Source organism: Lagopus leucura, unplaced genomic scaffold (genome assembly GCF_019238085.1).
Source record: "Lagopus leucura isolate 7727_CA_CO unplaced genomic scaffold, USGS_WTPT01 Super-Scaffold_100157, whole genome shotgun sequence".
NCBI classification, from domain to species: Eukaryota; Metazoa; Chordata; class Aves; order Galliformes; family Phasianidae; genus Lagopus; species Lagopus leucura.
This window is the reverse complement of record NW_024962334.1, coordinates 30,367,340-30,380,281: the sequence shown is the minus strand read 5'-3', so window position 1 is coordinate 30,380,281 and position 12,942 is coordinate 30,367,340.

Sequence of the window (12,942 nt, the reverse complement as noted above, 5' to 3'; positions counted from 1 at the left end):
TGCAACGAGTCTCACCAGTGACCTGCAGTCCTGTGCTTTGGTTGCAGTTTATGTACATGTATTCCCCCCTGGAGGTGCTCAGGGCCGGTTTGCGAGGAAGGCTGGTTCTGGAGGGACTATGTGGGAATCGTCATTATTTTGTTGTGTTTCTTTAGAAGGCTCATGCACAATACTGATTGCCCAACTCCTTTATTACTGCTGTGCTCCCTAAAGCACGGATCATGAGATTTAGTATAATCACATCCCTCTTGTTTTGGCAGTAAGATTTGTGTACCACTTTTGTTTTTCTAGAGGTCAAGCCTTAATATTTGTTTTAGATAAAATATCTTTGCATTAATGGTTTGGAATAGTCCTTTCCACTCCACTGACTTTTGACTCCTTTCAGACCTTCATTGAAATGCTTAAACTTTGTGATCTTTGACAAAGCCAGCTCCCACGCAGTTGCATTCGATGCATCAGATGCTTAGTATTTTTATAAGGGGAGCCTGTGGAGTAGTACACCTTATGTAGCACTTCAAATTCCATCTGAAGATACTCTTCTGGGAGTCGGTTTTGATATTTCCTTTCTTTGGTTGCATGACATTAAAATTTCAGAACTTTTTGATTGTTTTAAGGGCACAGGCACTGTGCTCTCCCATTGCACTACTGGAGCCTTCTTCCCTGGCTCTTGTTCATGTTCTGCACTGAGTGCATCTCTCCTGGTCTCCAGGAGCTCCCTTGTAATGACTCGATTTTCAGGCACCGATGTGTCATAGCCACGGCTGCTAAAAAAGCCTCAGAGTTTTCTGAGAAAGTTCTGTGGTTTGAGAACAGGATGATGTAATTGATTTTCTTGCTTCAGTGGTTCAGAGGAGCCTTTGAAGGTGTCCTTCTTATTACTTCTGCTCAAACGAAATGTCAGAGATGCACCCTGATTTTCTTTCTATGGATTCTTTTACAGACGTATGTCTATGAACCTGGTGTCCCTTCCAGCTGGCCATTTTACCATTTGCTGAGCAGGCGTATTGATTGTCACGGAGTTAACTTAAAAAAAGTACTTAAAAATACTGTAGAGCCAAGATTAAAAAATCCATTTATATTTTTCGTGGCTGTTTACCAGATATTTGGAAGAACGGTTATCCTAAAAAGTGTTCTGTCTATTACTGTTAAGGTGCAGATTTTTGCTATGCTGAATGAGATCTGTTAGCTGTTATTGAAGAGGGGGATCTGTCTTCCTCTGTGCTTGCTGGCTGCATGTCCCCTCCAGCTCCTTCGCATCACATCTGGGCATGCTGTGGCTTTATATTTTATTTGGATCAGCTTATTTGTCCGGCAGAAAACTGATCCACTCCAAGTAACAATTAATTTTCTGACACTGATCTGAATTTGGGCAGTCACACAGCTGGCAAGGGGGAGCAGGGAGGAGGCAGGACTGCATGCAGAACCACAGCTGAGATTGAAGGATTCTTTGCATCTGTAAAGACTGCCATTTCTGGAAAGGGCTGAATTTGTCTCGGGATCAAAAATGTGCATCTTTGCATCTCAGTTGGTATGAAATACACTTGAGATACGCTTGACTGTGTGTTAGTGTAAACTTAATGGTGAGTTTCATGGGTTTGCACCACTTGCTTTGGGGGTAGCAACATCTGTTTAAAGTTTTTCATTCTAATTTATTAATAGGCACTTTCTCCCATAAATCTGCATTAAGAGCTTCTATCAGGCAGTAAGTGTGGTCCAGGGTCACCTCAGAAGTACATTAGGCTTGCAATTGCATGTCTGATAGACCTGTCCAGGGGAAGAAACTTCCCAGAACAAATCAATATGATGCAATATACCTAGTAGTATAAAAACAAAGAAGGAAACAAACCTCAAACAAACAGTAATAAAAAATCACCAAACACCCCAAATCCCCAGGCATCTTTGTTCTTAGAGTTATATTCTTATATGAAACTAGCATAGATGAGTATGCTTTTTGTCACAAAGGCTACATGTGCTATGTACAGATTTAAATTATGCTTTTTGTATTCTTCAGTATCAGCATTTGGTGATATAGAAAATTTAGTTATAGTGCATACATATATCAGAATGATGGCAAATGTAGCTAACAAAGAATAAAGTTAGCAAATAATAAAGTTCTTCACATTTAATAAAGCAGCAATGAAAAGTAAGCAGCTGTGCTGATGTTATTCCTATGATCATAAGGTGGTTGTTACTGAGCAAGTAGGTAAATGAAGGTTATCTAGGGTTAGCAAACATGCTGCAGTGGAACATTTGAATGACTAAACCAGCATTGGCCCACACTGTGTTTTGCAGTCCTTGGCCTGTCATGTCCTGTTTTGTGAGCAGCAGCCTCATCATTCAAATCTGACAAGAGGAGGAGTTTCAAAACCATATTCAAAGTAAACTCTGCTGCCTGAGAGTTGAAAGAGAAATGCCAATGCTAACAAGATAATTTGTTGACAGTTCTTTTAGTTGTGGCTGTGGTTGAGCTAACCATGGGCTGGCTGCCTCTGGGTGGGATCAGCAAAGCAGTGGTCCTGTGGTGCCTCTACATGGAAGGGTGTCCATGTTGCCATGGGTACTGTGCCTCACAATCATCTGGGAGTAGCTTAATTCCAATTAAGGGATTCAGAAACTGGTGATATGAAGAAATTTCCTTCTTTTCCTTCTTTCTTTTTATTTTTTACTATATATCTAGAAAGTAGGTTTTTAATATTGATGGTAATTCATCAATGAAATAATTTGCTTGGATAAGATAAAGTGTATAACACATTCACTTACTTGGTCAAAGATTATACATTTTTTCAAAAGAGGTGCTCTTAGATCAGTTAGGAACTACAAGAACTGCTCAGTAAAGTTCCATGGCATGTGATACAAAGAAGGTTAGATAGAATGGGGATAGCTGAAATTATATGTGACAGAATTGTATCTACTAAGAGGTCTTCTAAGAAGCTTTACAGTTTAATACTGCATCCTTCTAAACCACAGTTTAAATACCTGAAATTTTTCATGTATGCACATTCACTACAGTGGCACAGTGAGGCGTTTTTGTAGAGCATTTGCAGCCTAGGTATCCTCTATTGAGAAAAACTTTTGTGACTTTTTTTTTTTTTAAAGAAATCAACTGTTTGCAAACACTTATTCGCTGTTGTTACTTTTTTTTTTTTTTAATTGCTAAAACTTTGCTTCTACAATAACAAGAAAAATTGGCTATAGGGCAATTCAAAAATATCATTAAAAAAATAATGATTCCCTCAGTTTCCCATGTCTTTATTACTGTTCCTTTCCAGACAAACTGGTATTCTCAACTCTTCTGGATTTAATGCCTATTGAAAGCCTGCCAGTAGTTTTAGAGAGAGTGAATTTGATGATTCATATTATCCCATCCTGTCCTGTGTTTCCCAGACTTTTCAATAAATCATTTGTTGCAGTTGTACTGTCCTGTGTTGTTCTTTGAGAAGTGTGGTATAGAGTTGTAAGTGGTCATTCAGTGCTTCTTTTAGATCCCTCAGTCTACATGCTTCAAATCTTAATGGGTAGATTTCAATGGAAAGAAAGTAAAGAACAAATTGAAACTGCTCCAACATGTCTGAAAGTAGCTTTTCTTACTAATTAGTTAAATAACATCGCTGTTCAGTTTCTTGGGAGTTTTAAGGTCTGGAAACAAGCGTTGCATTTCCATCGGATAACTCAGTGTTTTCTTTCACTGGTACTGGAATAAATATATTTCTTGAAGATTGCGATTTACAAAGTATTCCTGTATTTGTTTGGTATGGGAGTGAATAGAAGCAATTAATTCAGGGAAATGCATTGCAAAGAGAGAGAGGAATAAAGGAAGAGATGTTTCCCTAGCACCAAGTTTTGTTTGGTTAGAGTTTTGGGAACCTTTTGGTTCAGATGGGCTTCAGGGGAGTGAGTCACAGCTTTACAAAAAATACAGTTAATCAGAGTTTATCCCACTGCTATCACCTTACTGCATGAGCTTTACTGGGAACTTATCTGAAATATCAGCTTCTTCTGGATAACGTTGGTGAGACTGGTGCACACAGCCTGGCCTGAACGAACTGGGCACGTCTCAGCTCATCTCTATGGGTCAGAGCCAGAGTGATCAATGAGGAGTACATCATCCAGAGGAAATTTCCCGTTTGTATTTGTTCAGGGTTTTGCCTGAGGTGGAAGTTGGAAGGGAAGAGTTATTTCCTACAGTGTTGGTGTGTTAATGTGGAGAGTGCGTAATTATGGCGGAGCTGGTTGCATTGTTGGGAATTCTTGAACGAACCTCAAAGTTCAGCCAAAAAGAAGTTATTCACTCTGATAGATACTGTGTCTATTTCAGTGTAGTTTTGTTTAGTTGGTATTGTTGCTTTGTAAATATAATTACTTTCTGTGTTCAGACACTTGTATGGTATATTGTGTTGTAGCTGAATACCAATTCCTCTCTTTTCCGTTTTGCAGTCTACCCACATTGCTCGAGCCAGCTTCCAGGTTGATGCTTTTGGGTCATCCTTTATCCTGGACGTAACGCTAAACCAGTAAGTAATGACTGTATCTTTCTCTGTGGTCACTGAGGACCTGGTTCCAGTGAAATATCGGTGTTCTATAGAGGCTTTTGAGGCACAAATGCTATATTTAGGTATTGAGTTAATTTATAGCAACATACTTTAAGTTTTTCCATTATTTCCTCAAGTACCATATTAGAGTTTGAGTTTCTACTGTTATTACGTACTATTGCAATGTAACTAATGTTTGAGTTGTGTAATTTCATTTACAATCTTTCAGTTTATCATAAAGGCAAATTACTGTACTCATGCACAACCTCAATGGGTATTAAAAAACAGAGTTGCTGAAAACTGTTAGCATTTTAATAACCAAGTGTAAAGTATTGGAGACACAGCAAAAATGCTCAGAAAGGAATGAGATGGGTGGTAGTGAAGGAAGTTTCCTCAGATGTGTTTACAGTCTTTTGGGAACAGAGAGGCATTATAAGACAGTGACACACTGTGAACTTCAGATGACGAGGAAAGATTGGACAACAGTAAGCTTAAAAAGAAATCTGGTATTTAGCTCTGGATAACAAGTTTTCAAAGTAGCCTTTTAGCACAGCTGTTTTAAAATTGCTTTACTTTTCTCCTCCAAAATGAAAAGAGAATAAATGGTATATTAAATGAAAATGCTTGGTTAAGTAATTCAGCTCTTAGTAATTGCACGTAAAGTTGTGTGGTTCAGTGTTAGAGGCAAACTGCTCAGTTCCTCTACTAAAGAGATGAAGTATTCATGTTGCAGTGGAAGCCACTTTCTATCTTCTTTTTTTTTCCTTATTTTTTTTTCACTTGTAAACACATTTTAAATAGTCACTTCAATAGGCAGTCACTTCACATGTGCTAACAAGTTAAAATCTACATGTGAATCTTTGCTGGCTGCAGAGGGAAGAGATGTTGCACTCCTACAAGGGAAGGGAAAGAGGCTGATTTAGAAGGATGATTTTTATAACAAATACATTTTAACAGGACATTCTTCCTCTAGAAATCCTTTGAGAAGAACTGAGTTCACAACACTGAAGTGTTTGTTTGAAATAATGATTTTTAATGCAGTATTTGGTGTTCTCTGTTTTACACTGCTGACAGTAGGTTGCACAAACTTGTTTTTATTTTGGGTGGCAGGTTAGTGTTCACAGTTTCTAAAAGCTCAGAATTCTCCTTGCCATACACATATGAGGTAATTGTAATAAGAATTGTAATAAGAATAAATACATTTTCAAGTAGTATATTAAAAGACCAGTTTGGGATGTGATTTTTATAAACTTCAGTAGTTCCCTTTGGGTGGATTTTTAGTTTTCACACATGTAAGTATGCACATACATAAGCACACAAGTTGCAGAACCCAGCTTTATTAAAATATGAACTTTGCATGAGAAGCAAGGCTTTTTTTAATGTGAGAAAAGTCCTTTCACAAAATGAAAACAGGAAGGCTACAAGGTAGTTAAGATGTTTGGCTTCTATCATGATATTAAGTCAACTTTTAAACTGCTTCTGAAATAGCATTTGCAGATCATCAAATAAGCAGAAGGCCGAGAATACCAAAGCAACATTTAAATGTATTCTTTATTAATATTCCTGTGGACAAATCTGTTTTATTCAGAAGGTGTATGTATATATTTTCTCTTGTAATTCTTACTCTTCCTATTATATTCTGTGTGTATTTTCTAAGGGCCCTCAGAGAAAGATAGAATTTTTTTGAGGAATGTCTTTTACGTTTGGCCCATGAAAGCTTTATAACTGAGAAGTAGTTGAGTGCTCAAAAGGGCTTAGGTTCAAGATTTCAGTTTTTCTCTTGAAAAATTATTGTCTTAACTAAACCTCTGATAATATCAAAACCATATTGAAGTTGTGGTAAAATTTTCTCATATGCTTAATATCCTCTTGAGGAAAAAAAAAAAAAAAAAAAAAAAAAGAGGATGAAAGTGTTTGGCCACTCCTGGATGCAAGTAAGAGGAAGGAAAAACAATTTTCCAATGGGCATTACAGTATGGCAGTCTAATATAACACTGACGTCTGCATGCTTTCTTCTTGCTCATTTTGTATCTCAACCTGTTTACGTTGCACTGAAATGTGTATTTGGTCACATTGCACAGAAACATTACTTTCATTAGTAATAAAATATGCTACACTATTACTGTTGAAAGATGATGATTACAGTATATTGTCACTTTTTCACTGATGGTATTTTTTCCACGTGTATTGTCACACTTTCCTCTCTTTTTCCCCCGAGTTGTTACAGTATCTCTATAATAAGCTTTTTTCAAGATTGCGTTTCTTTTTCAACTTTTTTGCCTTTTCAACAAGCTGAAGTATTTACAAAGAAGCTTTCAGATTGGATCAGCTGTATACTCAAGAGGTTCAATCCCTTATGCAAAGGTTAGGAACGCATTAGTTGCACCGTGTTTTTATGAATCCATTGCACCGGTATCTTTATGTGTTCAGAATTGCATCTAATGGAGCTGTTTTCTGTGACTATCTTTGTTAGCGTGTTCAGCCTCCTCAACCTGTGTTGGCCAGTGCTGCTTTCAGGCTTCCCTCCTTTCACACATGACTGGATCTGACTCTCGACTGAATTAAGCATGGCCCGCATAGCAACTGAATGGGCTTATTTATTTTTTTATTAATTCCTTCTCCTGAAGTTTTTAATGTCCCAGTAGTATCTGTGGCTCAACAAATGGCCATTTCTTTTTTTTTGTGCAGAATTCTTCTTCGTGTTAATGTAGCCATGTGAGCATTTCACTCTTGTCTTGGAATGTAATTATGCAATTACAGAGCAGAGCTCACCAGGAAATGGGATGTTTCTGAGAGCCTCTTTGAGGTGCCTGGTGCTATGTAACTCTTGAATCTGAAGAGACCTGAACAGGGGCATGGCCACCTACGTACAGGGTGGCAGTGAGTGAATGGCAGAACAGCCCAAAGCAAGCTGTAATCATGGGGTTTGACTGAGAAGGAGCATGCTTCAGGTTTGCCCATCAGAAGAGCCACAGTATATGTGCTTGTCAGGATTGTGGACAGTTCCTGCCTGGCAGAGGGTGCCCACCTCAGGTCTGCTTTCTGGTGACCACATCATGCAAAAAAAGAAGGCTGTAGTCCTTTCCTGATGCAGCATTCTCCTTCATGTGAGGGCCTCTGTGTCTTCTGCACCCTCAACAAGTTTGCCGATGACACCAAGCTGAGTGGGGTGGCCGACACATTAGAAGGAAGAGATGCGATCCACAGGGACTTTAACAAGCTCCAAAGGTGAGCCTGTGTGAACCTAATGAGGTTGAGCAAAGCAGAGTGCAAAGTTTTGCACTTGGGCCAAAGTAATCCCAGATGTATATACAGACTGGGGAAGGACGAAAAATTGAACATGAGCCAGCAGTGTGGTCTTGCAGCTTGGAAGGCCAGTGGTATTCTAGGCTCCATCAGAAGAGGGGTGGCCAGGGAGGATTGTCTGTACTCTGTACAGTACTCTCTGTACTCTGTCCCCCTCGTGAGGCCCCATCTGGAGTACTGCATTCAGATCTGGGGCCCCCAATGCAGGAAAGATGTGGAGCTGTTAAGGAGGGTCCAGAGGAGGGCAACAAAGATTATCAGAGGGCTGGAGCACTGTTCCTTTGAAAACAGGCTGAGGGAGCTGGGCTTGTTCAGCCTGGAGAAGAGAAGAATGTGAGGAGACCTCATTGCAGCCTACCAGTATTTCAAAAGGGATTATAAAAAAGGAGGGGAATCAATTTTTGCAAGGGTAGACAGTAAGGGGCAAGAGGGAATGGATTTAAGTTCAAGGAGAGAAGGTTTAGATTGGATGTCAGAGGGAAGTTCTTCACAGAGAGAGTGGTGGGGATGCAGGAACAAGCTGCCCAGAGAGGCTGTGGATGCCCCATTCCTGGAGGTGTTCAAGACCAGGTTGGATGGGGCCCTGGGTACCCTAGTCTATTGCCAGATCTGGAGGTTGATGGCCCTGCCTGTGGCAGGGGGGATGGAACCTTATGATACTTGTGGTCCTTTCCAACCCAAGCCATTTTATGATTCTGTCACAGAGATGGACAGAGCTCATTTTCCTGAGCCTGAGTTGTGTTCACTTAGGAGGCTTGGGATGAACACCAGGTGCTGAGGGGACCTGTGGCTTTTAGAATGTGGCTTGAAGCTTCCAGCTGCCCACATGCTCGTTGTGCTACAAGGAGAGGAGCCCTTCTGTGATCGTGCCTTTTTTTTTTTTGTTGTGAGAGTGTGAAAACACTGAGAGTGTGAGGTTCTCAGGTTAATGGTGATCCATGAGCTAGTGGAAATGAATCCATGAAGAAGTAGAGTTGGGAAGATGAGCCTGGTGACATCACCCGCTGTAGGGAGTGGATGTGCTTTTGTTAGTCCTGGCATCCCAGAGAGGTACCAACTGTGCAGGTAAGTCCGTAGTCGTGATAATCAGTGACATCCATAAGGCTGACAGATCTCAAATGAGGTGAATTTTCCAGAACCTGTAATCATTCTATTTATGTGGAAAAAGCCTTTTTCTTCCGGCTTACCAAAATATAGGAAAAATCAAAGGTCCTTCACAAAATGCTGGTCTTCAGTTATTTCTGGTTAACGATACTGGAAGATTCCTGACGCTCCAGGAATTAATTATTTTGCTTTGCCACTGAGTGGTTTTAGGGATTTCTGCTGAGAAGGATATAGACATTCCTCATTCCTTCTGGGGAATTTTTATTAGAAATGTCTCGTAACTGGAGTTTTGTAAACCTTACAGAATCAGATCATAAACTTCATCAAAAAATCCCCCAAACAGAAGCAAAGTAAAAGGCAGCTTGACAGACAGCTGCCAGCTTTTTTGTAAGACAAAATGCTGAAACCTTGCCTGTAATTTCTCTTGGCAAATGGTCATTAACACTAATATCAATGTGTCATGTAAGCTGTAAATGAAAAGCATATTCCTAAATTTGCTATAAATCATAAACATTTGGCTATGTGGCATTCAAAAGGATTAACTTCCTGACATGATTTAAAAATGCAGTTGCACTGTTTCTGGTTCTTATGTTTCTGGTTTTCCCACGAGTCCTGTGCTTCTCCAATCACCTGTAGTTCTTGGCATGAATGCAGGTAACTGTTGGGGTACCTGGATGTGATAGGTGGTGGCCAGATCAAAGATCAGGAAGTGCAGATCTTCCTTTATGCTGTTTTGGATCTCCCTAAAGTCTAGCCCAAACCTGTTAGTTATTTTAATGAATGCCTTTGCTGCACAGTTCCAGCTGTGCTCACTGTCTGCTGGAATTTATTGGGATCTAGAGAATTTAAACTATCTTCACTTTATTTATTTGTGCCCTATGTGTGCCAGCTGAGGAGTCCCACTTCGGTATGATTCCATTCTGCTAATTGACTCTTATTTAAAATGATTCCTTTTTGCACCACACAAAAGTGCCCTGAAAATGTAATGTCCAGTGCCAATTTACAGGCAGCACTATGTAGACTATATATATATATATAGACTATATAGCACTATATAGGATCAAGTCTGAATGAGGCTTTGGCTGATATTCTGCAGTATTTTTGGGATTTTGTTTGACTTGTGATTCAAGTGAATTTTATCACGTGCTGTATGATCAGAACCCCAGCTGTCCAAGTGGGACTGTTCTTTAACAATCCCATTTTGAAAAGTCATTTGTCTTTCCCTCAGTTTGTGGTGGAAAAATTAGTACGGTCATAATTACAAGCCAGACTAAGGAACACTTCTTCCCTGACCTTGTTGCTTAATTCCAAATGCTGACTTTGTTCCTTGTGAGGCAGTTATTCTGCACTTCAATTTGTGTTAGTGTGTTTCACTAATGCATGTTTTGTATAAATTGTTTTTCAGTGGTTTATATTTTTTTTTCCTTATCTTTAATGAGAAATGTCATTTCTACAGTGATATTTTCTACATTTTCTTTGGGCTAAAAGATGAGGAAAGATAAGACAAAACTCAAAGCATATTCTCAGGCTAGAGAGAACTGATGATCTGTATATTATCTTACTTTAGGATTTCTGCCTTTGTGGTTTTTGTTTGTTTGTTTTACCCTAAGTTTGCTTCAAAGTATTGTAGGAATGAAAAATTTGTCAAAATAGTTGTATGAATAGTTCATTACCCTCAATGATAAAAGTTTTAACATTATGTCTAGACTGAAAAAGCCCTGTAGCATTGAATTTCCCTCCTGGCTTGATCAAAAAAAAAAAAGGCATATCAGCCTCTTTTTTGTTACGGTTGAGTATAATCTGGGCTTCTGGATCTTTGAGAGAAAAACATCTTTTAATTCAATTTCTGTGACTCTTGACTCTGACCTCTCCAGTTTATCAGTATCTTTACTGAAACTCAGTACTATATTTTATCAGTGTCACATAAAAAGGTAGCACAACCTTCTCATTTCTAATTGATACACCTTTATTTTCATATAGTATACACACATTGTTTTTAGTTCTACATCAGAGTGGGAAAATTGCACAGATTTTCCCAATTCTTTTTCTTTCTCTTTTCCTTTTTTTCTTTTCCAACTTCCTACTTCAAAACTTAGACTACATTGTTTAGTAGTTATGGGTTCTACTCTTTCATGTTACTATATTAGCATTTTTACTATTATTGAATTCATAATCCTGTATAAGAAAATGGATGTTCTTTACTATAGTGACAAATTCTCAGGTTACATTGATGAGAAAAAATTTCCACAAACATAGATTGAGTATCAGTAATTTTGCTGCCTCCATTTAATTTGTTCTATGTAATGTTCCATGGTGCTTAAGAGTTCTTTTGGAAAAGGTACATTTCTTCTGATAACTCTTTTGCTATTAATATGATAAAATAGTTTAACAAATTTCAGTTATAATTATTTCCCTATTACTGCCAAAAGATTTAATTTTTTCCCTCAGCCTCTGCCCCTGCTTTGAGGTGTATGTAGGGCATGTGAGTCCACTATTAATTTGCCTTTTCAGAAGCACCCCAAAAGAAACTGTGGTTAGAAATGGGACAAAAGAGTTTTTCCTTGGGTGGATGTGGGATAGTCAGAGTCTCTGGCAATGACATAAGGTGCCATTCTGTGAAGCACCTGCAGTTTAAAAAAAAAATTTGTATTTTGTTTTTCTTTTATTTCTTTCTATTGGAGGAGCGGTACGGTGACCATTTCGTTTTAGAGTCAGGCTTCAAATATTTTCTTGGATGTTAATGCAAAACCACGATGCAACTCTCCGGGAATGGAGGAAGGGAGAGAATAGTGTACGCACGTACCAAGATGTGTATGCATATAGAGCATTTTCATGTGTGTCGTGTTGATGAGATGCAGTGCCTCTAGTTCAGTGATTTGCTCAGTCAGCATGATGTTGCTGACAGCAGTGCTCTGAGATCAATCTCTGAAATGTATATGGATTTCTCCATTGGCCTTGTGGAAGTGTGAACGTGTCCCCAGTATTTTTTGTAGCTAGTGAACATTATTCTTGAAAAGCTAGCTTTCTACGGAGAAAAACTTTTGAGGTGATGATTTTAGTGGGCCACCAGTCAATGAGATGCATCCATCTTTTAGAGCAATTTAGATTTAGTGCCAGCGGTTGGTGAAGGCTGCCGGAACCGACACTGATTTGTTACTGCCTTCAGTTGGATTGGGAGTTGGAAAGCTTAACTGATGACTGTAAAATGCTTGCAAGTGCTTACCTGGCGTCCTGGATAATATGAAAACACAAAAATGTAATTTGTTGCAGTCCTCTATTGCTTCCAAGTGCATCACTGTAACGCAGTTTTGAGCACCTGCAAGAGAACTCCCTGATGTTTCTGAAATACCACTTAAAGCTCGATGATCTGTGACTTACAAGAAAAACAACATTTAAAAACATTTCTATGTGTACACAAAATCTACGCATCTCCTCTTAGGTACTTTCCAAACTCATTAAAAAAGTTTTTGAAGAGGTTATTTCTTTTCCTCTCAATTGACGTAAGAAGGAGTATTTTACTGCTTTAAAGTAATTGCATATACCGAAAGAGATATTTATTGGTTTATTTTTATTTATTTATTTATTTATTATATATTTATTGGTCATTAAAGCATATGGGATTATCAGCACTGAGTAAACTATCTTTCCATGGTGTGAATGTTTTTTACACAAAAAATAATTACAGAAAATATATGAATCTGTATTACTGTGTATTTGTGAGTGCATGTGTGTAGGAAGAAAGTGATTAATTATTCTGGAAAGCAATTACAATATTACTATAAAGTTTTTCTTTCTTCATGCTTCTTAGATTGCCAGATAATTTAGGAGCTGTGTACTTGGCACACACCTGTATGCACATAGCTCATATGGACAGATCAGTTGTGGTAATATCTTCTTTAAAGTAAAATGGCTTAAGCTATAGAAAGAATTGGTTAAGCCTATGGATTTATCTTCTAAATGTCGGGTATATCTCCAAGTGACAGTAATTTTATCGGTCAAACAA